The 22,998-nt window shown below is 48.4% G+C and overlaps 1 protein-coding gene across 3 annotated transcripts in view; it reads right to left on the bottom strand.

Moving 5' to 3' along the window:
- LOC119461580 (sulfotransferase 1C2) overlaps positions 1 to 22,998 on the bottom strand; it is an 81,728-nt gene that overhangs the window by 39,724 nt on the left and 19,006 nt on the right. The window contains exon 1 of one of the 3 annotated variants that reach the window (XM_037722935.2): positions 16,648 to 17,052. The exons of 1 other annotated variant lie outside the window; for it this stretch is intronic. The gene's annotated coding sequence lies outside the window, so the exon portion shown is untranslated. Of the gene's footprint in view, positions 1 to 16,044; positions 16,192 to 16,647; positions 17,053 to 22,998 lie in introns of those variants that run through there. One more of the 3 variants, XM_049673237.1, reaches the window with a different exon arrangement.

Here is a 22,998-nt window from a genome sequence, read left to right on the forward strand (position 1 = left end):
TCGGCTTCATCGAATAACTCAGCTCAATGATCAGAATTATGCTACCTGCCGCAGGCGATTTCTAAAAATTCCATAAACTTCCATAAAAAATGAACACCCTCTATGTTTAGACTGAAGAAACGTTCGGTGCGGGCAATGTGCGCGTAAGTGCGGCATATGTGTATAGAGGCAGCAGATTGCGTGGAGCGCCGCCAGCTGAATGGCGGCGCGATAAGGCGCCTAGCAGGCAGCGATGGTTTTCCGCCAAAACAAAGCAGTTATATTAAAGTAGCTTGTTTCGTCCGGGTGCTCCCTCACCACTAGAGGAAAAAGAATGTATTCTGTTTCTTCCTCGTCCTCATACCATTTTGCCGCTCTCAAAGCCGCAAGGGACTGTCTTACAAAGACGATAAAATGAAACACGTCAACCTTGGCGCCTTATTCGAGCGCCTTAAACAACACGCGCAGGCGTCTGCGTAAAATTGGAGAAAGTTGCGCTTACACGGCAGTATTATGCGGTCTATTGAGGGACATTGAAATCCGCATTGAAATCACCCCATACTGCAGGTGCAGTTCGCTCTCGTGTGAGGCTATATATTGTTGGCATTCATCAGAGACGACAGTCGACACACGTGAGGTGTTCGAAGACCACGTCAAATGCAACGTTCACTGCCTCATCGGCAATTTCAAGGAAGGAAGCGTTGTGGTAAATTGCACTGATCGATTTAGAAGCAGCGCCTTGGAGTCCCCGAGCGGGCGCGCGAAGTTCCCAAAAAATCCAGATTTGCCTGTGGAAAAATAAACCTCTGCATGTACTGGAAGCTGTCATGCGTGGTCGGTTCCAGACAGGGTACACCGTACCTCAAACACTGGGCGCGAGGCAACGTCTCCGTACCACCCAATCCAAATGGCCTTTTACTGAGCGTTTTCACCAAACTATTTCTCGTATGGTTTGTATAGTCGGTTTCAAAAGATTAGGTAAAGCGGAACCTCAGTAAAATCCAAATATTTCCGCAGCCTGGACACGCATCCTGGCACTCAGGTGTCAGGCCTATACTAACGTATACGTTCGGACAACATAACGCAGTACAGTTTTTCTGACTACGGTGCACGAACAGCACGGAACTCAAAGGTTTTCTTAAATTCCACTGGCCGGTAACTTTTGACACCGACAGTACATGCATCTGCCAGGGCCACACTAGATGGACGAGAATCTTCCTGTCATCCCCTTGGCTTATAGTACCGCAGTTAAGCACACTCCGGTATTATTCGTGTATGGGGTCGCGTGCCTACCTCTATACCTTCTACACCACTTTCTATACGTAGAAACACCACTTTTCTACACCACTTTCCCGAGTAGCCTATCCTCGCCAAGAAGCCCGCGCCGATACTGGCGTAGCCTATATAGGCATACCGGCAACATCCCTATATATGACGAACGAAACGGTGTAGCTTAATTTCGTCCTGGCGACAAAGTTCTCCGATGAACTGCCCCGCGCACCTGCCGCTTGTGCGAGAAATTTCTTGTTCACCTTATTGGTGCATGCGTAATTTCTGAACGAACTTCCGCCGGGATCGGTCGCTTCGCTCCCACAGTGGCTGAAACAGACCGCCGTCGTCGCAGCCTGGAAGCAGTGCCTGTCTCTCGGCTCAAGCCTTTCGATCGCCACTGCTGCGGCCAGGCTCACCTCTTCCGCGGAGGTGCAAAAAAGTGCGAGCCTTCGGTGCGCTGCTATTATTAGCCGTGAACCAATACCAACTTGCCCAGTTTTCTATCCTCTTCAAGTGTGAACTTCGTCGCTCCTACATGTACGTAGAGTCGCAGACGTAATCGTCGCTCGCCATCGTTCTCGTTCGTCAGGCCTCCGTCTCCAAATACGTAAACGTTTCACACGATGATATATAAACACACAGTGCGGAGTTTCATTACATTGCGCAATATATGACAGCGTTCGATCAACCAAGCCTTACTTCGCTCGCTATATGAGTACGCGTTGCACTCGTGCCATAATAATAATTAAAAAAAAATAGCTGCGCATGGGACGGTGGTCGGCCAACACTATACGTGGAACACAAGCGTCGCGATGTCCCTGTCGAAAATAAAGCTTTTGTGTGCGAGTGAGTCAAAAGCAACAGCGCGTAGAGGTCAGGTGGAGGACGCTGCTGTCTCGCTATGCAGCACGTGCCGGAATTACAGAAATATGACAGACAGGACAGGCTGCTTTGACTCACCGCATGGGGCCGCTTGCAATTCCGCGAACGTATTCATTATTCGCTAGTTAGCTTGTCTGCTTGTTTGGAATTGCGGCGTAGAAAAAAAATTTCCAAATGGAAACATGAGTCTCTGTCTCCGGCTTTATTTATGACAGGCCAACTCCTATGCGCACGACGTCATACGAGGAAAAAAAAACCCATAAGGAAATGAGAAATAAACGCATGAAATGATAAACCCAGCGTACTAGTTCCTGAGCAGCTGGCAATTGATCCAGCCAGTGGAAAATAACAGTGCAGCATTTAGCGTTAGATGTTTGGTTATCGAATGCGCAAAAGTAGGCCAAGTATCTGACACATTTTCTTTTGCCGCAGATGAGTGCTTTCACGCGAGTAAATTATTTATAGGGTTTGGAGAAGGCCCATGCAAATGTTTGCACGGATGAGATGGCAGCAGGCCCAGTATAAGAGGCGAGACTGACATGAAACGAAACGAGAGCGTTTGCACGAATTTATTTCGTGCAACCTGAGATCCCAGCAGCGGCCCGAGTCGATGAGAGGAGACAGGGCGCAAACGGCAGTGCCAGGTGTCTTGGTCACTCTGTGCGAAGAACCAAACTCATTCGACAGTTTCAACAAACGCTTCGCGAAACGGGTCCCGCTGAGCCAACTTATACCCACCTCGGAACGACAAACGCTGTGTCGCCGGGTAGTATTTACATGAGCCAAGCCAAGCCAACCCAACCCACCTTTATCGTATTCATGTATTATTGAGCTGCATGAAACTCAGTGACCTCAAATCCAGCACGCATGGCCCTAATGCGTGATTACCGTCCATCCAAACTTTAGGCTGCATAACATTGTGCAATTCTGTTCTTGGAATCGAGCAGTGTGGCCCTCAGGGAACTTTGTGCAATTCATACTCCCTGAAGCTCGAAACTATAGCTTTGAGATCCATGGTGCAACCTTGGGGGGACGGGCCACACATGGTCGGTCAGTATAAGTCTATCGGTTGGCCAGAATTTGACTATTCATCATTATTCGGCGTTGCACAGAATAACCTAACCAATGCACGGGTTGTTCTAACAAAAAAAAAAAAGGTTGTTGATGAAATATCGGTAAAATATAGGACATTCTCGTGCATGTATAGTTCAGGACATTAATTTTTACACGTGATTTTCTGTGCTTGGAAAGTAAGAAATTTCGCGTAAAACCATACGGCGTTTGCGAAGCGTGACATACGCGAGAAAAAAAAAAATTGTGCGCGCCAAGACCGCTGCGCTGCCTGGATACCCTGCGGTTGTATAGCGTTCTGCTGCACAAGACAAGGCCACGGATCCAATTTCTAGTCACAGCGGCCGCAGTATGAGTACAAACACAAACAAACAAACAAACAAACAAACAAACAAACAAACAAACAAACAAACAAACAAACAAACAAACAAACAAACAAACAAACAAACAAACAAACAAACAAACAAACAAACAAACAAACAAAAAGAAAACGCTTGCTTACTGAGAGTTGACCATGATAGTCATCATTAACATCCCCAACCTATTTGATGTCCACCTCAGGACCACTACCTGTCCCAGCGATCTCCAATTGTCCCTTTTTGGAGACAGGTAAGTCGACTCCATCTACGTCTGTAAATTTCGTAATATCAATCAATCACTCAACCATATGGCGTTTTCGAGGGCATTTTTGTTCCCTTAGTAGCCCATTCTGATGCTCTGATAAACTGCTGGCTATCTGCTATACACTGTAAATTAATTTACACACTTAAAAAGTGAAAAAGGGTGTAAATTATTTTACAGTGTAAGCGCTACATGGCTTGCTTATCTCCACTTCATCTTAATATCAACGAGAATATCGACTACTCCCGTTTGCTTTCTAATTCATGCCACCGTCTTTCCGTCTCGCGCCTATCATTTTTTTTTGTTCCATCGCTTCTTGCACATAGCTTAACTTGTGTTACCCTATGGGGCGGAAACTTGGAGGAAGCTTCAACAAAACTGTATACATGCTCAATAGGTTCCGTAGTAGTTTTTTTGAAGGTCTGCAGTGACGCTCAATATAGGGCCCATATTTGGTTGTTTGACGACCTGCAATGAATCGGAGAGGAGTGCGATTACAAAGACCCCCGGTTAAAGCTTGCAATTCGACTAATTAACTCTGGGAATTTACATGCCAAAACCACGATATGATTATAATGCATGCCTTAGTGGGGGACTCCAGATTAAATTTGACCACATGGGGATCTTTAACGTGTACCCAATACACGGCACACGGGTTGTTTTTGCATTTCGCCCCCAACAAAGTGCGGCCGCCGCGACCGGGATTTGAACCCGTGCCCTCGAGCTTAGAGCGCATTGCAATTCGACTGATGACATCTGCTGTACACGTGTTATTCAATACCCCGACAATTATAACAGAACTAAAGGCTGACTTTCTCAGCGTTTCTTTGGGATGAATGCACTTGACTACCGAACAAAATCGATTCTTTACGGGTCCCATTCCCCATCAACTTCTCGCCGGTATATTACAGCATGCAGGCGGCGCTGATGCCTACTGTAAACGCTCAGCATCTTGCGAGCGACACCGAAAGCTCGCGTTCGTTATAGACCATCGTCAGAAATTATTTTTCAATGCGGACCTCATGAGCCGCCGCCGCGGAGGTCGACGATGACTTTGTTAGACATCAGACCTGCACAAGCGGATCCTGTGCTTTGATCGTGAATGAATGCCATTGTGAGCCTGTGTTCGGTATCTATTTCCCTTTTACCTTTCTGTCTAACTTCCCCGGCTGAAAGCCTAGGGTAACAAGTACGATTTTCTGTTTGCTGACCTACTTGCCTTTATTGTTTCGCCCATTTCTCCCTGCTTGAGGTTGTGTGTACCCTTACGCAGGAAGTGATAGAAAAAAAAAACAAGGAAACATGACACATACCATGCTGCCAGCGAAGACACTGGCCAAGATAGCGGCCGTTGCGTTTCGAGTCCGCTTTCAGCAAGTGACGCAGAGGCAATGCTTCGCGCGATCACGCACAAGCGCATGCAGTCTTGTCGAGAGACTTTGCGGTGTCACCAAACTCTCGTCTACGTTACTTGACCCCCGTGAATATGTCAGAGGCAACCCTGACTTTCAGCTCTGCCCTCTATACCTGAACAACAACAAGTATACGAACGATTCCCGCAGCGTCGACTGCAGCGACGACTGCAGCTTTTACAAAGTCGTATTCATATCTGCCTCAGGTGGTCGACGGCACCGCCTGTGACACCTGTTGCTGTAACAAGACAAAAGCCGCGTTGTGTTTCTGTCCACCTTCCATACAGTGCAGAGAGTCAAGTACTTTGAGCCGCGCTAGACAGTCTCGCAAACAATCGCCCATGGTCACAGCAGAGTGTCTGAGGAATATGTGTCCTCGACGGTCGTCCTTTGCTGAAGTCTAAAAACTCCCAATTTCACTTGCTGCGGCATTCGGGCCCTACAGGGAAAGTGTTTGACACTATTGCGTGCTGCTCCCGATTCTGCGTACGCGTTTTGCGTTCTTTCTTGTTCTTTGTGCTCAGCTTAGCGCCACGGCCTGGCGTACTCGATCGCGTTTGCGACATCCTTTACCCTTAAGCGCTGACTGTCACGATGTGGTGTAGCTCGAGTCAATGACCCCGCTTTCGCTGACTGGGCCTCGTCTGTGCACTGTCAGTGAGCCCTGCCGCAGCGTTCCCTGTACGCTGTGAAGTGCGGATGAGCGCTCGCGCGCTCCTGACCACCGTTTGCTCGGTGAGACAAGCGGAAGCCCGTCACCAGACCTCTACGTACCGTGTAGGATAGCCAACTGGACTCACACGAACAGACACGTTCTGCCCTTCTATGCCTCCTTGCTCTCTCCCTGTATACGAGATATTCAACTTATGCCGGCAAATGAGCATTCAAATTGTCATATACTGCATTCCCACGCCTTCACAGTGTTTGTCCGAAAAGTAATGCCAGTGATTTTATTGTGAAGCAACTATACGTCACAGCGGTCTGGGACCGGTTGGGATTGGTGGAGGAGGAAGTTAGCTTACGCACGTGCGGTCGCTCAGTCGTCTGCGACCATCTGGAGAGTAAGGACATGCTTTTCCGTGAAACTCGTTTTCATTTCCCGTGCGAGCCGTAATGTAGCGCTCGTTGGAACAAAGTGTTGCCATCACGTTTTATGTGAAACTCGGCAAGTCCGCAGTGGAAGCTTTTTCTGCGATAAAGACAGCTTTTGGTGATAATTGTTTGTCGGAACGTCAAGTCTACCGGTGGCACAATGCCTTTTTAGAAGGTCCTGAAGAGGTCAGCGATGAAGCCCGTGCTGGACGGCCAACAACGACTACCACCGACGAAAATGTGACGCATGTGAGAGATATCTTGAACTCGGACCGTCTTTTGAGTGCTCGTTTAGTGGCACATCCATTAAACATTCCAAAAAATACCGTTCACGAGATTTTGACGAATAATTTGCGAAGACTGTGCCCAAGGTGGTAACGGACGACCAAAAATCGCGCCGAGTGGAAACGTGCCAAGAACTTTGGAACTTGTGTGAAAGTGATGCCCACTTTTTAGACAATGTCATCCCAGGTGACGAATCTTGGGTGTTTGAGTATGACCCCGAAACAAAATGCAAGGTACTAAGTGGCATGCCTCGGTGTCTCCTCACCCAACAAGGCCAGAATGGGCAAGGCAAAGGACAATTTAGACCATGCTCATTGTGTTCTTTGACATCATGGGGCTTGTCCACCATTAGTTTATACACACGGTGAAACCGTGAACGCCAAATTTCACGTGGAAGTGCTCAAGAGACTCAAACGAAGATTCATCGTGTCCGGGCTGACATTCGTGGGCGATTGGAATTGGAAACTTGACTGTGTCAACGCGCCAGCGAACACCGCCTTCCTCGTGACCAGCTTCCTGGTCGATTCAAAGGTGCCAACGGTTCCCCAGCCGCCCTACAGTCCTGAGGTGGATCCCCCAGACTTCTTTTTGTTTCCGCGCTTGAAAACTCCCACGAAAGGAGATCGTTTCAAGACAATTGAGAAAGTCAAAGAGGATTGCACCAAAGCTCTAAAGAACATTCCGGACAAGGCCTACCGTGACGCCTTCGATGGCTGGAAATCTCGCTGGAAGTGATGTACCGACGCAGGAGGAGCCTATTTTGAAACCTTTTTATGTGTTGCACCGATCTGATCAATAAATTTCTTAATCGACTCACTGACGTTACTTTTCGGACATACCCTGTATACAGGCAACAAGCGTGCAAAGAACTAAAATGTACGACCAAAAGCTTGATCGCTGCCTGGCTCAGGAATCATTGCGTGTTCTCACATGTATAGCCCACGATATTTAATCGTGGACTCTTGTACGTGAGCACAGTTTTACCAAACGCAGAATTGTGTTCTTAATTTTTTTTGGCGGTACACCGGTTTGTTCCCTGGCGTTAAATAGTAAAGCAATAGAGAATTCTACAGGGCCACTTAAAGTAAACTTTTAAACGTCGCAGAAAGCAGCGGCAGCTCGTCCGAGGACAGCGATAACAACGATAAAGGCAATGAAAGTGACGGCACAGTGACAAGGATGGCTGACACCTCTAGATCTTTTGGGTGAAGACCATGTTTGTTTTCTTTCTTCTTTTTCTTCTGGTGATTACTGCCATGACAACATGACGCTGGGTTTTGACACGTCATGGACGGAAACATCGAGAGCAGCGAGAACCCGTGTCAGCATTTACGCCGCTGTAAAAAGATGTCTTCCACTGGACATTAGTCAACGGAACATTACAACGGCGAACACAGGGTGCCATTCTCGTGGGGTGTCATTCTTCGGGTGTCATTCTCTGAGCGGTGTCATTCTTGAAACACGAGAATGACACCGCTATGACCACACGCCCGCTGTGAAAGCATACGAACGGTGCTTGCTGATGTGCTCTTGCGTGTCATTTTTTTTTCTTTTTGCACTCCCTTGGAATGTAACGCGATAGTATGTAATCGTTGGCGCCGCATGTCAGTGTGACGACATTGCTCGCATAATCCATCTTTTGATGCCACATCTGTTGCACCTTTATACAACGCATTTTTTATTTTTTAGTGCTTTATCGGTTAGAATACGTATTCCGCGCGTTCATGAAGGCTCCGACAAGCGAACAGCATTTGTTGATTAACATGCCATATAGCAACTGTTGCTATTATTATTATTATTATTATTATTATTATTATTATTATTATTATTATTATTATTATTATTATTATTATTATTATTATTATTATTATTTTGGGATGCGATAGGCACGAGGTGTGGAACGAAATATTGCACGCAGAGAGAAATTGTGCAACAAAAACAGTGTATTTCGTGCAAGCGCACTGAGCACGGAACTCGCGAAGAAACATATCGCTTTTGTAGCATATACAGCCTCGCAGTATAGGGACGAAGAATAAAGGAAGCAAGATGACGCTAGGTCAGCGAAGGGTCCAGCGTCGCCTCGCTTCCTTTGTGTATTGTCCACGTCGATGCTGCGCGCCGCAACACTCGTGGACCGTCTAGCCTAGAAAAATCGGCCCCGTGAAATTCTCGCCCCTTCGCTGCCCTCTTCGCGATGCGGCGGCGAGACGTTCGTTCTCGACGATACGTTTCGCCATCTTTTCGCTTTAGCCCGCCGTGGTGGCTTTGCACATTGCGCTGGTAAACCCGAAGGCGCGGGATAAAATCCCGGCCACGGCGGCCGCATTTAGATGTGTGTGAAATGGCCCGTGCATTGGGTGCACGTCAAAGAACCTCAGATGGTCCAAATAATTCCCCCCGCTACGGCGTGCGTCATAATCGTACCGTGCTTTTGGCTTGACCTTGAGCTAATCACGTTCAAATCTCACCGCGATAACGTCTTAAAGGTACTTAAACCTCATTTCGTCCCGTCTGTCACGGACAGGTATCGTCATAACTGTTTTGTTGGCAGAAGCCGCATAAAAGAAAATTGTACTTCCCTCTGCGAGAATTGCATATTGCTTCCACGACGTACGAGACATGTTGTTGTCGTCAGCGCTGTCGCAGTCATTGTTGTCATCTGTCTAGGAGCGGCTGTTTTGTGTCGAACGAACGGTAAATAACAATAAAATTAGACCTGAATTATGTAAATCACTCTGAACTGGTAAAATGACTCCAAACAACAGCGTGCTTCGTAAGCCAGAAAGGACTCGTGGTGACGCCACCTCAAGGTTCCCGCCTTGTGACGTCACACATTTTAATGTCATTTTCTGAGGACTAGCTAATGTATGTCGATAAGCGAGGATTGTGCACTCGGTTGCACTGCGTTCCGAAGGAGTTATAAACTCGACCTAGCCAGCTTTCTGCTCAGAAACTGCCCAAACAAACTACTTCTGGGATTTCTATAGTCACATTGGCCTAGTGGTGCTGCCACCTGGGCACGATATTAAAAAAAAAGGAAACTTCGGCTTACACTCAATTCGCTTGTAACCAACATTATCTCACCAAATGAAAGCAAATGGTCTTCGAAGAATACCTACCGAAACCGACTTAATGGTGCTCTTTAGTGTCCCTCTTACTTTAACTTTCGGGACACTTCAAAGCAGTAATAATACTATCAAAAGAAGTTGCCACTTAAACCGCCAAATCGGAGGTGTCCTAACAGAGAAGCTCGCTGTCGATGGCCCACCATGGCGCCACGTTCGCGCATCTCGCGCATCTCGCGCCACGTTTAAAGGAACACAAAATAGAAAAAAAAGACATTTCACAGGTATAAGTAAATTACCTTTCTACAATAGCAAAAAAAAAAAAAGCACCAACATTACTAGCAGAAGAACCAAGAAAGGTGCAAAAAAAGAGACGGATGACGACGACGGCCCTGAAGTTCCAACACCAGAATGCCGTGACGTCATCGATCATGACGTCTCTTAGGATATATATAGCTACTTGTGTATCGGCAAAAGTGCACCACATTGCATTCTAAAGGAACCAAATATTGAACATGGGAAGTTTTGGAAGCTTCCCCTGAGCCAACGCGGCCTCATATAAGAAAAATATACCTTGAAATCCGTCATGTCTCAATGACGTACCGTCGCTGCAAATTCGGCGCAAAAGAAAAATTGGGTTTTGATCTTAATTTTCTCCTTCTAATAATGAAGCCAGATCCGCGAAATTAAGAAAATTAGAGTATCAAAAGGGTACTTAATCAGTGATTTTGTGTTTCTCTTTAGTGTCCTTAAGCACTACGCACTCTTTCCTCGACACGCGCGCATGCTTCAGAACCCCAATGTACCGCCCGTTGTGTTCTAGCTTATTTTTTCGTCGAACGGTTTTATCGGCATACCTAGCAGGAATTTCAGCTCCAGCTGCACAGATGTCGTGGCTCGGTTAAGCTAGTCAGTCTAATGGCGTGGCAGGTCAGGGTCGGGCACGTGCTGGCGTACGGCTCCGGCAAGTTTCGCGCGTGCGCAACGATCGCAGAAGAGCTCGTTGTTCAACATTCCTGGCCCACGGGTGCCATCGATTGGAACGTGTATGTTCGCGAGCCCAATTAATCATCCTCATCATCAGCCTATATTTATTTCCACTGCAGGACGAAGGCATCTCCCTGCGATCTCCAATTACCCCTGTCTTGCGCTAGCTGATTCCAACTTGAGCCTGCACATTTACTAACTTCACCACCCCACCTAGTTTTCTGCCGTCCTCGACTGCGCTTCCCTTCTATTGGTTTCTCTTGGTAGCCATACTGTAACTCTAATAGTCCACCGGTTATCTACTCTACGCATTACATGACCTGCCCAGCTCCATTTCTTTCAATTAATGTCAGCTAGGATATCGGTTATCCCCGTTCGCTCTCTGATCCACACCGCTCTCTTCCTGTCTCTTAACGTTAGGCCTAACATTTTTCATTCCATCGCTCTTTATACGGTCCTTAACTTGTTCTCTATCTTCTTTGTTAACCTCCAAGTTTCTGCTCCATATGTTAGCACCGGTAGAATGCAATGATTGTACACTTTTCTTTTCAACGACAGTGGTAATCTCCCAGTCAGGATTTGGTAATGCCTGCCGTATACACTACAGCCCAATTTTATTCTTCTCTAAATTTCCTTATCATGATCAGGGTCCCTTGTGAGTAACTGACTTAGATAAACGCACTCCTTTACAGACTCTAGAGGCTGACTGGCGATCCTGAATTCTTGTTCCCTTGCCAGACTATTGAACATTATCTTTGTCTTCTGCATATTAATATTCAACCCCAGTCGTTTACACTTTCTCGGCAAAGGTCCTCAATCATTTGCTGTAATTCATCCCCATCGTTGCTGAATAGGACACTGTCATCTGCAAACCGAAGGTTGCTGAGATATTCACCCTTATTCCTCACTCCTAAGCCTTCTCAGTCAAAGAGCTTGAATACTTCTTCTAAGCATGCAGTGAATAGCGAGAGATTGTGTCTCCTTGCCGGACCCGTTTCTTGATAGGTAACTTTCTACTTGTGGAGAACTAAGGTTGCTGTGTAATCCTTGTAGATATTTCCCAAGATATTCACGTATGCCTCCTGAACTCCTTGATTACGCAATGCCTCTGTGACTGCTGATATATCTACTAAATCAAATGCCTTTTCATAATCTATATGAAAGCCGTATAGAGAGGTTGATTGTACTCCACACATTTCTTGATTACCTCATTGATTAACTGAGCCTCAGTAATAAAGTACCTCTATTTCTCCCGTGCGCAACAAGCTTCTCCGCAGAGCAATGTAGGGACCAGCGCTCGACCACTAGAGAAACTTCAATCGTCTTACACTTGAGAGTTTTAGCTTGGCACTCTCAGGTTGTCGTTATCGTGATAACGTTATACGAATACGTTTCCAGGGAGAGCGGTGCTGGCGTCTTCATCTCGTCATATTACCTTCGCGCGGCGTGCATAAGAAATTTCCTCACGTAGAGCGAATTCATAAGGTAAATAAGAATATTTTCATGACTATGAAAGTTAAGACGCTGCCAAAAACTTCACGATATCATGTCGGTATAACAGAGTCTCGCACTGCTGTTATATAGTTCTGAACACTTTTGCTGCGATATGCTGCGATACGCTATGCAATCGCGATAATACGACAAGTGTGACAAGAGTACAAGAGTAAGAAGTGAGAAGTGCACATTAGGCGTAATTTATTCTCTGACAGATTCTTATTATTATGTCTCGAACGGGCATCGCTCGTGACTGACTCTCGTTGATGCACAAAATTTCGCAAAACGCGCCATCCGGCCGGATTAGTATGTGCTTCTCAACTTTCAAACGCTCACGTCCTACTAAACACTATCACAGAGGATCTACCCTCATTTGCATTCGCTGTGAAGGACACACAGACGCAAAACACATGCTATGCGAGAGCCCTCCTCATTCGCGTCTTGTCTCTCCCCACATCAATCCTCCCCATCTTTTGGCTCCACATACATCTTGCAGAGCCCAAAATAAAGTGTTCCTCTATGTTTCTCCCTTAACAATCTCGCGCTTGAAAGGACAGTTTAATGGTAAGAGCATCGCGCGCGTAATGCCAAGACGTGGGGTTGCGGCAAGTTGTTTTTTCGTCCACTTTCGTTTCCATTAATTTATCATATTTTAATTCGGTTAGTAAGTGCGAGTAATTTCCTCTATTTCGTCCTTGTTGTCGTTGTTTGTTGGCTTCCTTTGATATTTTTGATAAAATCGGGCCCCCTCGGTTCCCTTTCTTCTCGTTCATCACCCCGTGAGCAATTTATGTTCAAAACTCAACATGCATTTCATTCCCGGCAAAAAGCTGTCTTTTAGTGAAAAAAAAAATCAAGGTGAACGTTTTCTTTTTTGAATTTTGTGCCGGAATCGCAACTCCACTGAGTTAGTATGACGTCATGCATTTCAAGAGAGAAAAAAATTATGGTATTAGGGCGTTATAGTTAAGAGAAAAAGAGTTGTCAGAACAAGTGCTTAGTTATAAATTAACTACTAACTCGTCCGTCGCGAGCAGAAGCCATCGAAATCTCATGATGTCACGAGGATCATCATCATCAGTCTATTCATGTCCACTGCAGGACGAAGGCCTCTCCCTGTGATCTCCACTTACCCCTGTCTTGCGCTAGATGATTCCAACTAGCGCGTGCAAATTTCCTAACTTCATCACCCCACCTAGTTTTCTGCCGTGCTCGACTGCGCTTCCCTTCTCTTGGTACCAATCCTGTGACTCTAATGGTCCACCGGTTATCCATCCTACGCATTACATGGCCTGCCCAGCTCCATTTCTTCCGGTCAATGTCAACAAGAATATCGGCTATCCCCGTTTGTTCTCTGATCCACACCGCTCTCTTCATGTCTCTTAACGTTAGGCCTAACATTTTTCGTTGCATCGCTCTTTGTGCGGTCCTTAACTTGTTCTCGAGCTTCTTTGTTAACCTGAAAGTTGCTGCCCCATACGTTAGCACCGATAAAATGCAGTGATTGTACGCTTTTCTTTTCAATGACAGTGGTAAGCTCCCATTCATGATTTGGCCATGCCTGCCGTATGCACTCCAACCTAATTTTATTCTCCTGTAAATTTATTTCTCATGATCAGGGTCCCCTGTAAGTAATCGACCTAGATAAACGTACTCCTTTACAGACTCTAGAACCTGACAGGCGATCCTGAATTCTGGTTCCCTTGCTGAGGCTTTTGAACATTTTTTTTGTCTTCTGCATATTAATCTTCAACCCCACTCTTACACTTGTTCGGTTAAGGTCCTCAATAATTCGTCCCCGTTATTGTTGAATAGGACAATCTCATCTGAAAATCGGAGGTTGCTGAGGTATTCGCCATTGATCCTCACTTCTAAGCCTTCCCAGGCTTAGGAGTGAGGATATAGTGCGGGAGCATCAAGCCTGTCTTTCGCCTTTGACTGTGTGCTGGCCGACAAAGACTCCGTTCGAAGTAAGGTTGACGCTTCTGGTATTCCAGTATTGTAGTTTACCATTTCATCTGAACATTACTCTTTACTATCCTTGTAAGTTCATCGGTCCCCTCGTCATCGAGCGTGCGACAATACAGCGCAATACACGCGCAATGGTATAACCACGATGCCCAAGCAGTTGCAGCAATTGATCTGCATTAAACAAGTTGAGGGCCACAGAGCGTAAACTTTTAGTTGAGTTGAGGAGCTTGACTTTTGCAGTCGGCACAAGGTAACGCCAAAGAAGGCACGAACAGCGGTGAAATACCGTCGAGCGCCTCTAAAAAGTTCCCTTCGCAAGGACGTCGAATGTATGTTCGAGCGAGCATTCGGAGGTGGCACTGACCTGTGTTGACAGGGGATGCCTACATCTCTCTCTCCCCCCCCCCCCCCCCCCCCCGGCCTCCGAAAAAATAAAAGAAAGAAACAGAAACGAAGGAAAAGAAAGCAAGGAGAAGCGCACTCTGAGGATGGCCTGACGTTGTCCTTCCTTCAAGAAATACGCTTGTAGTGTTTTGTGTTCGATGATATCACCAAACGTACATTGTTTCGCTTTTATGACGGCGACCGTTTTTCACCGGATCGTCGTCACCTGATATCGGTTTGTCGTTCGGTGCAAGACGTGCCTACTGTACTCAAATTTCCCTCTTTCAATTCCTCCTTTCCCTTACCCCCAGTGTAGGGCAGCAAACCGCATGCCCGTCTGGCTGACCTCCCTGCTGTTCCTCTCTTTGCTCTCTCTCTCTCTCTCTCTCTCTCTGTCTCTTGAATTTTGTCGCGCATTCTGTCGCGAAAGTGCCTCCCCGTGCTCGCGCGACGCAAATGTCGAATTGCACATTCTAGAATGCAAGCGAGCTCGAGCGATCATTCTGGAATGTACTGCCATTTATGTATAAACGAACGAACGGAAACGTTTACACCTAGTTACTGCATTGCGCAGTAAATAACCTAAGGATGCAGAAGGTGCCCGAGTCCGTCTTCTTTTCTTTTCAATTGTCTTCCTTAAATAAGGAACACCGCTGCACCCTGCGTTGTCTGGTGGCCTTGGACGGGTGGAGGAAGCGGACGTCGCACGCCGCGCTATCGCGCGGAAAAGCTCTCTTCCGCGTAGATAGAAGACTCGGTATAGGTCGCTGGGACTCCAGCCGGTGAGACGCGCGACTAATGTCAAGGAAGCGTACGCCGCAAACAACGTAGTATTGGAAAAAAAAGAAAGAAAAAAAAGGTAAAGACACGATCGAGACGAGCAAGCAAGGTGCATTTTCACTGTCCGAGCCGCTGCCGCTCTTTCGTGCGTCCCCTGGTAAGGAAAGCAATCTGGTTGAAAGCAAAGCCATTCTGTTGTTTCTACTTCGTGCAATACACCCTCGTAACGTTCTAGCTGAAGAATGACGTATACACCGATATCATGAGAGCTCGTCCCAGGTCTGTTGTCATCCTGTTGTGTCGACTTCGCGCGATATATCCTTGTAACGCAACGGAGCGTTCCAACTATAGCCCAACCTGCCGTCCTTCGGCTAGAGCACAGGATGCGCCCGTGGACAGGTATTCGCTTTTCGCTCTAATCATGCCGCGGACACCGCACGTAAGTGAACACAATGAGAAAATTTACTCCGTTGCTGTCTCTGCACTGGAGCGCATACATCTCGTGCAGAGCGATATCTTGTTTTCCCACGCACATTTGTCAGTCGAGAGAAAGATTTGTTATACAGGGCGCAATGGTCCACTTGAAGTTCCGCTCTGCTCTGGCAAGATAAATGTATAGGGAGTATAAAAGGAAGTGGGGCGCGGTAGAACTTAAGCCATAGTTTTGTCAAATGGATGACCATGATCCCATGCGGGAAAAGGAAAACAGGGGATTCAGAGAGAGACCCTGACCTCGTATAAAGATTTACCTCGTCAGAGTGGCTCGTTCATTTTGAGGACTTTTGATCGCTGCACAGGTATGTTCGTCTCAGCCAGAGGGCCCACGGAAGTTCAGCGAAGGGTTCTTACTGGCGTGAAATCCCTGCGTTGCCGTTAGGCCTCGGCGTATTGTTAGTACGGCGGCACAGCCAGCTGGAGACTGGCAGTCGGCGATGGAATGGACCTACCCTTATGTTTCAGCCCTGCCCGAGTATGAAGAGCTATCTCTCTCAATGCATGCGTCTGCAGCTGTGCCGAAACACGGAACGCGCGTCCGTGCAGAGAGATTGCGTACGACGGCCTTTGTTTTTTCCTCCTCGCCGAGTGAAAAAAACAAAAAAAAAAATGTTGCGATGCACTTGGGGCTATAGAAAAGCGCGGTGTGCAGACGAGGAAGCGGAGCATTTTGAAATATAAATCCGACATGGCCGGTGCACGCGTGAACGTCGTAACTGCGGGGCCATCGTGTTTTCTCGCGAAACGACGCGGGAAAGATAACTCGCAGCGGAACAAGCGCGAGGCAATGAGGAACATCGTGGACAAAAAACAACAACAAGCGAAACCGTTGCGAACGAGTGTGTATATATACGCACCTGGGCACACTCCCGGGAGTTCAAGGCCGCAACAGCGCCGCAGCTCGTCCACGCAGCGGTCAGCTGACCCTTCGACGCTACGTCGACGTTGGCAGGGCGGCGTGGAACGGATTTAGGCGGTTAGCACCGGCGGCGATTGTACGACGCCTCGGAGGATGCCCCACCCCTGCTGGCCTCCCCGACGAAGTGGCCCCTGCGCTGCGCAGCGGGTAATCGCCGCACGACTTCCCCCGAGAAAGCAACCGCGCCGGCAGCAACGTAGCTACATCCACTCGCACAAGCAAGCAAGCTGTCGTGTGCGCGCCGCACTCGAGCCCGCCGCACTCGGTTGCGTCCGGACGGCGTTCGGCGACGGAGGCGACGCGCAACGCGCGCAGCGGCAAACCGTCGTCGCGCGCTGCCAGCCATTGTCTCGTTGCGCAGTCCCTGACAGAGACGACGCCGAGGCAGACCACGAGGACGCCACAGCCACTGGCTGGGTTGGGCATGGCTGGCTCGTGCCTGTTCGCGACGCCCGCAGGTCGGGGAGGGTGATTAATGCGCCGTTCGGCGGCCCGTTGTTTTCTTTTCCTCGTCGCGAGAAGTGAGCTTCTATACTTCAACCGGCAATCTCTGCCAAGTAAGCGCGGCTCATTAGCGGCCGCTAGCGTTGCTACCGGCGGCGAAGACGGCGACGCAAGACGGCTGCTATTTAAGAGGCAGGTTTGTTCGTTGATTGACGCCCCCCGCTACAGCTTCAGGGGGGGGGGGGGGGGGGGGGGGCGATTGACGTCTATACCCCGTTGCTGTGCAGGGCGAACCGAATTGCAGTACGGAGTTCGCAAAACTCAACGACAGTGAGGCGATGACGCTGATGATTGGCCTTTAAAATACAAGTTTGTCGCTGAATCTTCTTTTTGGACCACCAACGGTTCAGCCACACGCTGCGATGATATCGGCTCTTAGCGACCCGCCGTGGTTGCTCAGTGGCTATGGTGTAGGGCTGCTGAGCACGAGGTCGCGGGATCGAATCCCGGCCATGGCGGCCGCATTTCGATGGGGGGCGAAATGCGAAAACAGCCGTGTACTTAGATTTAGGTGCACGTTAAAGAACCCCAGGGGGTCCAAATTTCCGGAGTCCACCACTACGGAGTGCCTCATAATCAGATCGTGGTTTTGGCACGTAAAACCCCCATAATTCATTCGGCTCTTGGCGAGTCGCTGCATTTGCGTGCGCGCGTCACGCGTGGTAAAAGCGCCTCATCCACTTGAGGGAATCTTTGGAAGCGTCACTTCGAAGTCTGCTACTTCAGTGGAGACCCGCGACTCCTTTCTTGCCTAAACGCAGCGGTTCCTTCGCTTTCCCACTTTTTATCCCTTTGTCTCCCTCGTTGCGAGCGCGTTGGGTCAGGCCCCCTGCGCACGACCTACACTCGCAACTAGCTCAATACTAATCGGGCCATACACCCCAAGCATCTGTAACTGTTATGGTCTAATGTCGAACAGGTCTTGAAATGCATCGGCGCGCACACACAAAAGGTTACAGAAAAGCAGACAGGAGTGCGCTTCCCGTCTGCGCACACACACCTTTCGTGTGTTTGCCGAAGATATGTTCAACAAGAAATGCCTGCTCCTCTTCGATCGCACCAACTAGCCCGACTCGCCATCTTGTTGTTATGGACTCTATCGGCTAGGGCCTTGCAGGGTTCTACAGCTCCTAAAAGCATTTCAATTCCTGAACGTGCGAGCAGAAAGTCATTTAGACATTGACTTTTACTCCGCCGCTGGAGAGGCCGACACGTACAGCGCTCGGCATGACGATGACGTACGTCATGACGTACGTGACGACGGGCCGCGGAGGCCGCATTTCGATGGGGGCGAAATGCAGGAACGCCCGTGTACCGTACATTGGGTGCACGTAAATAGTCCCAAATGATCGAAATTCATCCAGAGTCCCCCAATACGGCGTGCCTATAGTAATCAGATCACGGGTTTAGCACGTAAAACCCCAGAATTTAATTTTAAATAAACCTGACGATGACTTCCCTTATCCTTAGCGGTGTGAGCGCAAGCGGAAAATAATTATCTGCTGTAAAACTGCTTGTCTTGCTTTCTTGAAATCATCAATGACGGTTGATTTGTCCACGAACTCGTACAACATGGCGGTTTACTGCTATAACGATGGCTATGTCCGAAGTTTGTTTCCAAAGCCGCTGTTTCGAAAATAGCCCAAATACAAAGCACCGCCTCTAAATTGACTATTTCAACCAATGAAAGCCTTGCGCTATCGTTTGAGCAAGCTCTCCTGCAAGGAATAATTGTCGTAGTAGTCAACACGTGTACCGAAGGGCCCGAAGTTAACGCCATGACGACGTGTGTGTTAGCATTACCACGCATTCCGGTTAACGGATGTTAACCTATGAAAGTTGGTAAGCGTTACCGAAAACAAAACACTTTGTTCATTCTCATCATAAGGAGTCAATCCTGCGTGCGCTGCAGGACGAAAGATTCTACCTGCGATCGCTAATTAACATTTGTCATGCGTCAGCCAACTTCATCTTGTGGCTACAATTTTTCTAATCTTATCACACCATCTTAACTTCTGCCATCCTCGACTGCGTTCCCTTTTCCTTAGCACCTTCTCTGTTGCCCTGAGAGAGCACCTGTAATCAGCTTACACATCACGTGATTTCCCAACTCCACAGTTGTTCTTCAGCGAAGCTATAGAAAAAATGCGATTATTTATTCGCAGTATTACTATGACAGAGCCTCTCAGCACGGCCTCTCCAGTGTCATGAGCCCAATGAGAATCGCCGGCTTCTAGCGACAACAAATTTTTGGTTGGCTGTGTGGCTGATGAACGCAGGATACGCAATACTAAAAGTGTCTGTGGAAAATAGTATCGAGTTAAAGGAAACAAATTCATTAGTTAGCCCTTTTTAATGGGCTGTATTTGGTTGTCCCCTTTCGAAGGCCAACTGAGAAAGATTCTAGCTTTTAAAAAGCGGCGAGCATTTTTTTTAAAGTGCATCAATAACTCTGGAATCACAGATACCAGGCGTGCACGCTAAGTAGATAAGATGTCATGGGTAGGTGCTACGAGCTGAACTTTGCTCACAAAAATGAAATAAAGGTATTGTTCACTAGCATAACTACGTGATTGGCATAACTACGTGGCAGGCACTCGCTGCGACTCTTACTGCAGCCGCAATGAAGCATTTAAGCTGAGTATTTTTTACCCAGAACTGTTGCTGATCGGATTTGGTTGCCAGCTAAAGTGGTTCATTCAGGGAATTTTATCAGCGAAATAGAAACACTTACATTGCAGGTCTTTTCAACGTGCAATCTGAGAGATTTTTGGCGCTTTTGTGTGTTGCTTGTTATGCTCGACTTGTTTGCCGATGTTGACGTATTTGTTTGAGTTGAGTGTACGATAATTAACCTTTAATGTATTTGCACAGGAGACTTAATACGTTCGACTTAGGATTTAAAGGGCCCCTAAACCACCTCCGATATTTCTTAAAGATTTCATGAAAACACGCGCATCGAGTTCAGAATGCCGTCACAACCAACAATGCCTAAGGCTGCAGCGCTACGCGCCGCGGGCACGCCACACACACACACACACACACACACACACACACACACACACACACACACACACACACACACACACACACACACACACACGCACACGCACACGCACACGCACACACACACGCACACGCACACACACACGCACACACGCGCACGCACGCGCACGCACGCACGCACGCACACGCACGCACGCACGCACGCACGCACGCACGCACGCATGCGCACACGCACGCAAATCAATTCTGTGCTCCTCTTCGAGCCTTTCCGGTATCCCTAACGGTCGTCGTGACGTCACCAGGGTGCATCTGGTGATGTCACCGGGGGCGACGATGTCGATTGGTCGAGCAAGAACCTACGACTTCCGGTTAGTCGGCTAGCAGGTACACGCGCCAACGTTACTAGAAGATCTAGTAACGTTGACACGCGCTTCCCTGCTCTTCCTCGTCGTGTTGCTCGCTCGTGCGCACTTGCGAATAGGTAATTACAGCCCGCAACGCAAGTGTCAAATCACTCACATTCCAACACAGTCGTGCTTAGCGGTCTGATTAGCTTCGCGAACAGAGTCCGACAGTGTTGGCCTTTCTAGACGTGCGCGCAACACAGGGTCCTTAGCGGCACGCTTCGCATGAGCACGGGCCGGCACGGCAGCAACAGCGGGTAGCCGAGAACCATGGAATCGCGGCTAAGGCCTTGTCCACGCTACCGGCACGGTAACTCGCTGCACGCCGTTTGCCATTCGCAGGCCACCGTTCGATGGCGGTTTTGCTAGCGAACGGCGAGACTTCCTTGCCGTAGAGAGGATGAGACCGAGACCCATTTGTGCGGCAGCCTCACCGCCGCTGATCGCTCGACGGCGCCGATATCGTTGCTAGGCCTTCTCCGGTTCACTTCAAAGCTAAAGCGGACGACGCTTCGGAATGAATCGCCGACGCTCACAGCCGCAATATTTTCTTACCGTTGTTGTCGCTCTTCGCAATAATTGTACACAAAGAGCAAAATACGCTGAAAGTACGCTCAAAATACGCCGTCGACTGGGATGCGAGCACAGCCGAGCCGGTTGTCTGCCGTCGGTACTCGTGCACTGCAGCTGAGCTCGACAAGTATCGGAGCTCTCGTTCATATTTAACGTTTGACAATGGATATCGTTTTTCATAAAATGTACAACTGACGCATCACTTTATCTAGCGGAAATTATTTTCCGCTTGGAACAGAAGCTGCAGCCAATGTTTGCGTCGCCGGTGGCGGAGGCGTGCTGCTTCGCGGTCGTCGAATGGCCCGTCCGTCATCGGCTGGCGGTGCGCCGGGAGGTCTGCCGTGTACTTTGGACACCTCTCGAGCGGCAGGCGTTCTACGGATTCTACGGCACAGGGTGCCGGGTGACAGCGTGCCGGGTGCTAGCGTGGACGTGCCTGAACCGGAAGTGTACAGTGTTTTGAGAAGCGCTTTGGTGATGGCCGTATGCCACGTGACATTTGGAGGAACAGTCGGCGAGGAGGTGAGACCAGCCGACGAACGGAGATTAGCGAAGGAAAGAGCGAAACGAACGAGGGCCGTGTTTCGATCATCAAACGCGTGTAACTCCGCTATTACGGCACCATTTCGAAAAATTCTCGCGGCTACGTGTTCGTTGTAGACTCTTGCACAACTGCAACACAACTAAATTTAGACCTCTGGGTGGTTTAGGGACCCTTTAAGTGCTCTATAAACGTGTTCCATTGGCATGTTGTTCGGCAAACCTGCCCTTGTGTTACATATAGTCCTTCCCGTTTAGACCAAAGCTATGGCTTGCAGTATTTGTAAATGAATGAAATAATACATGAATGAATAAATGGATGGATGAATGGATGGATGTGGATGGATGGATAAATAAAAAATGGGAATAATAACGGAGCACAATAACTGTGTGAGGACCTTTGCAAGAGAGTGTATTACCGTCGCCGAACATCAGAAAACGCCGAACACAAAATCGCTTTCACACAAAAACAGAAAACACAAGATTTCGAACAAACGACAATTCGACAGACAAATTCCAACCTCCCTGCAGGACTTCTGAGCCGAACTGTTGCATGCTACACAGGCATTTAAACTTGTCGAATTAGGCAACATATCAAGCAAAAGTCACAAAGCCCTACCAGGGCGATGTGGCATCGAAATATAAGCGCCATCAGATGGAGAAGAGGTTCGCAAAAGTGGCCGGCTGCAGGCCAAATACACCAACCACGAGTACGTCGAGCCGTACGTTGTCCCTATCTTCCGTTTTAGCGGTGTTCCGATGAAGTCACTCTTTAGAAGAATTGTCCGTTGACGTGTGATCAGCTTTCACACGCGAAGTGTGACCCTGCCGCCGCATTCAACCAAAGGGGTTTGCTGAGCTGTGCACAACGGTACGCCCAGTGTTCAGAGAATTGTTAATGCCACACATATAGTGGCTGGCCTGACCATTCGAGATCGCGTATGCGCATGCGAAATGCGCACGATGAATTACGGACAGGCGCTGCGCCCTGCACAAACGTGTCGACGTAGCAAGATATACGACGGTTGTCTCCCTAACGAGGCGACGTAAGTCCATCCCCCTCTTTCTCCTTAACCATGCAGGCATGTGCCTCCGCGTGTTCCGATGCAAATAGCGCTTGGCTACGTTGAGACAGACGCACTTCGTTGTCTCCAGAGGATGTAGGCACGACGCAGGGATGAACGGAAGCGCCATACGGTGACGCATGTCATGGTTAACGAGTGATGGATGACGACGTGCAGGAGGTGCGGACAGCGGGGACG

The sequence above is a fragment of the Dermacentor silvarum genome, chromosome 8 (assembly GCF_013339745.2).
Source record: "Dermacentor silvarum isolate Dsil-2018 chromosome 8, BIME_Dsil_1.4, whole genome shotgun sequence".
Lineage (NCBI taxonomy): Eukaryota > Metazoa > Arthropoda > Arachnida > Ixodida > Ixodidae > Dermacentor > Dermacentor silvarum.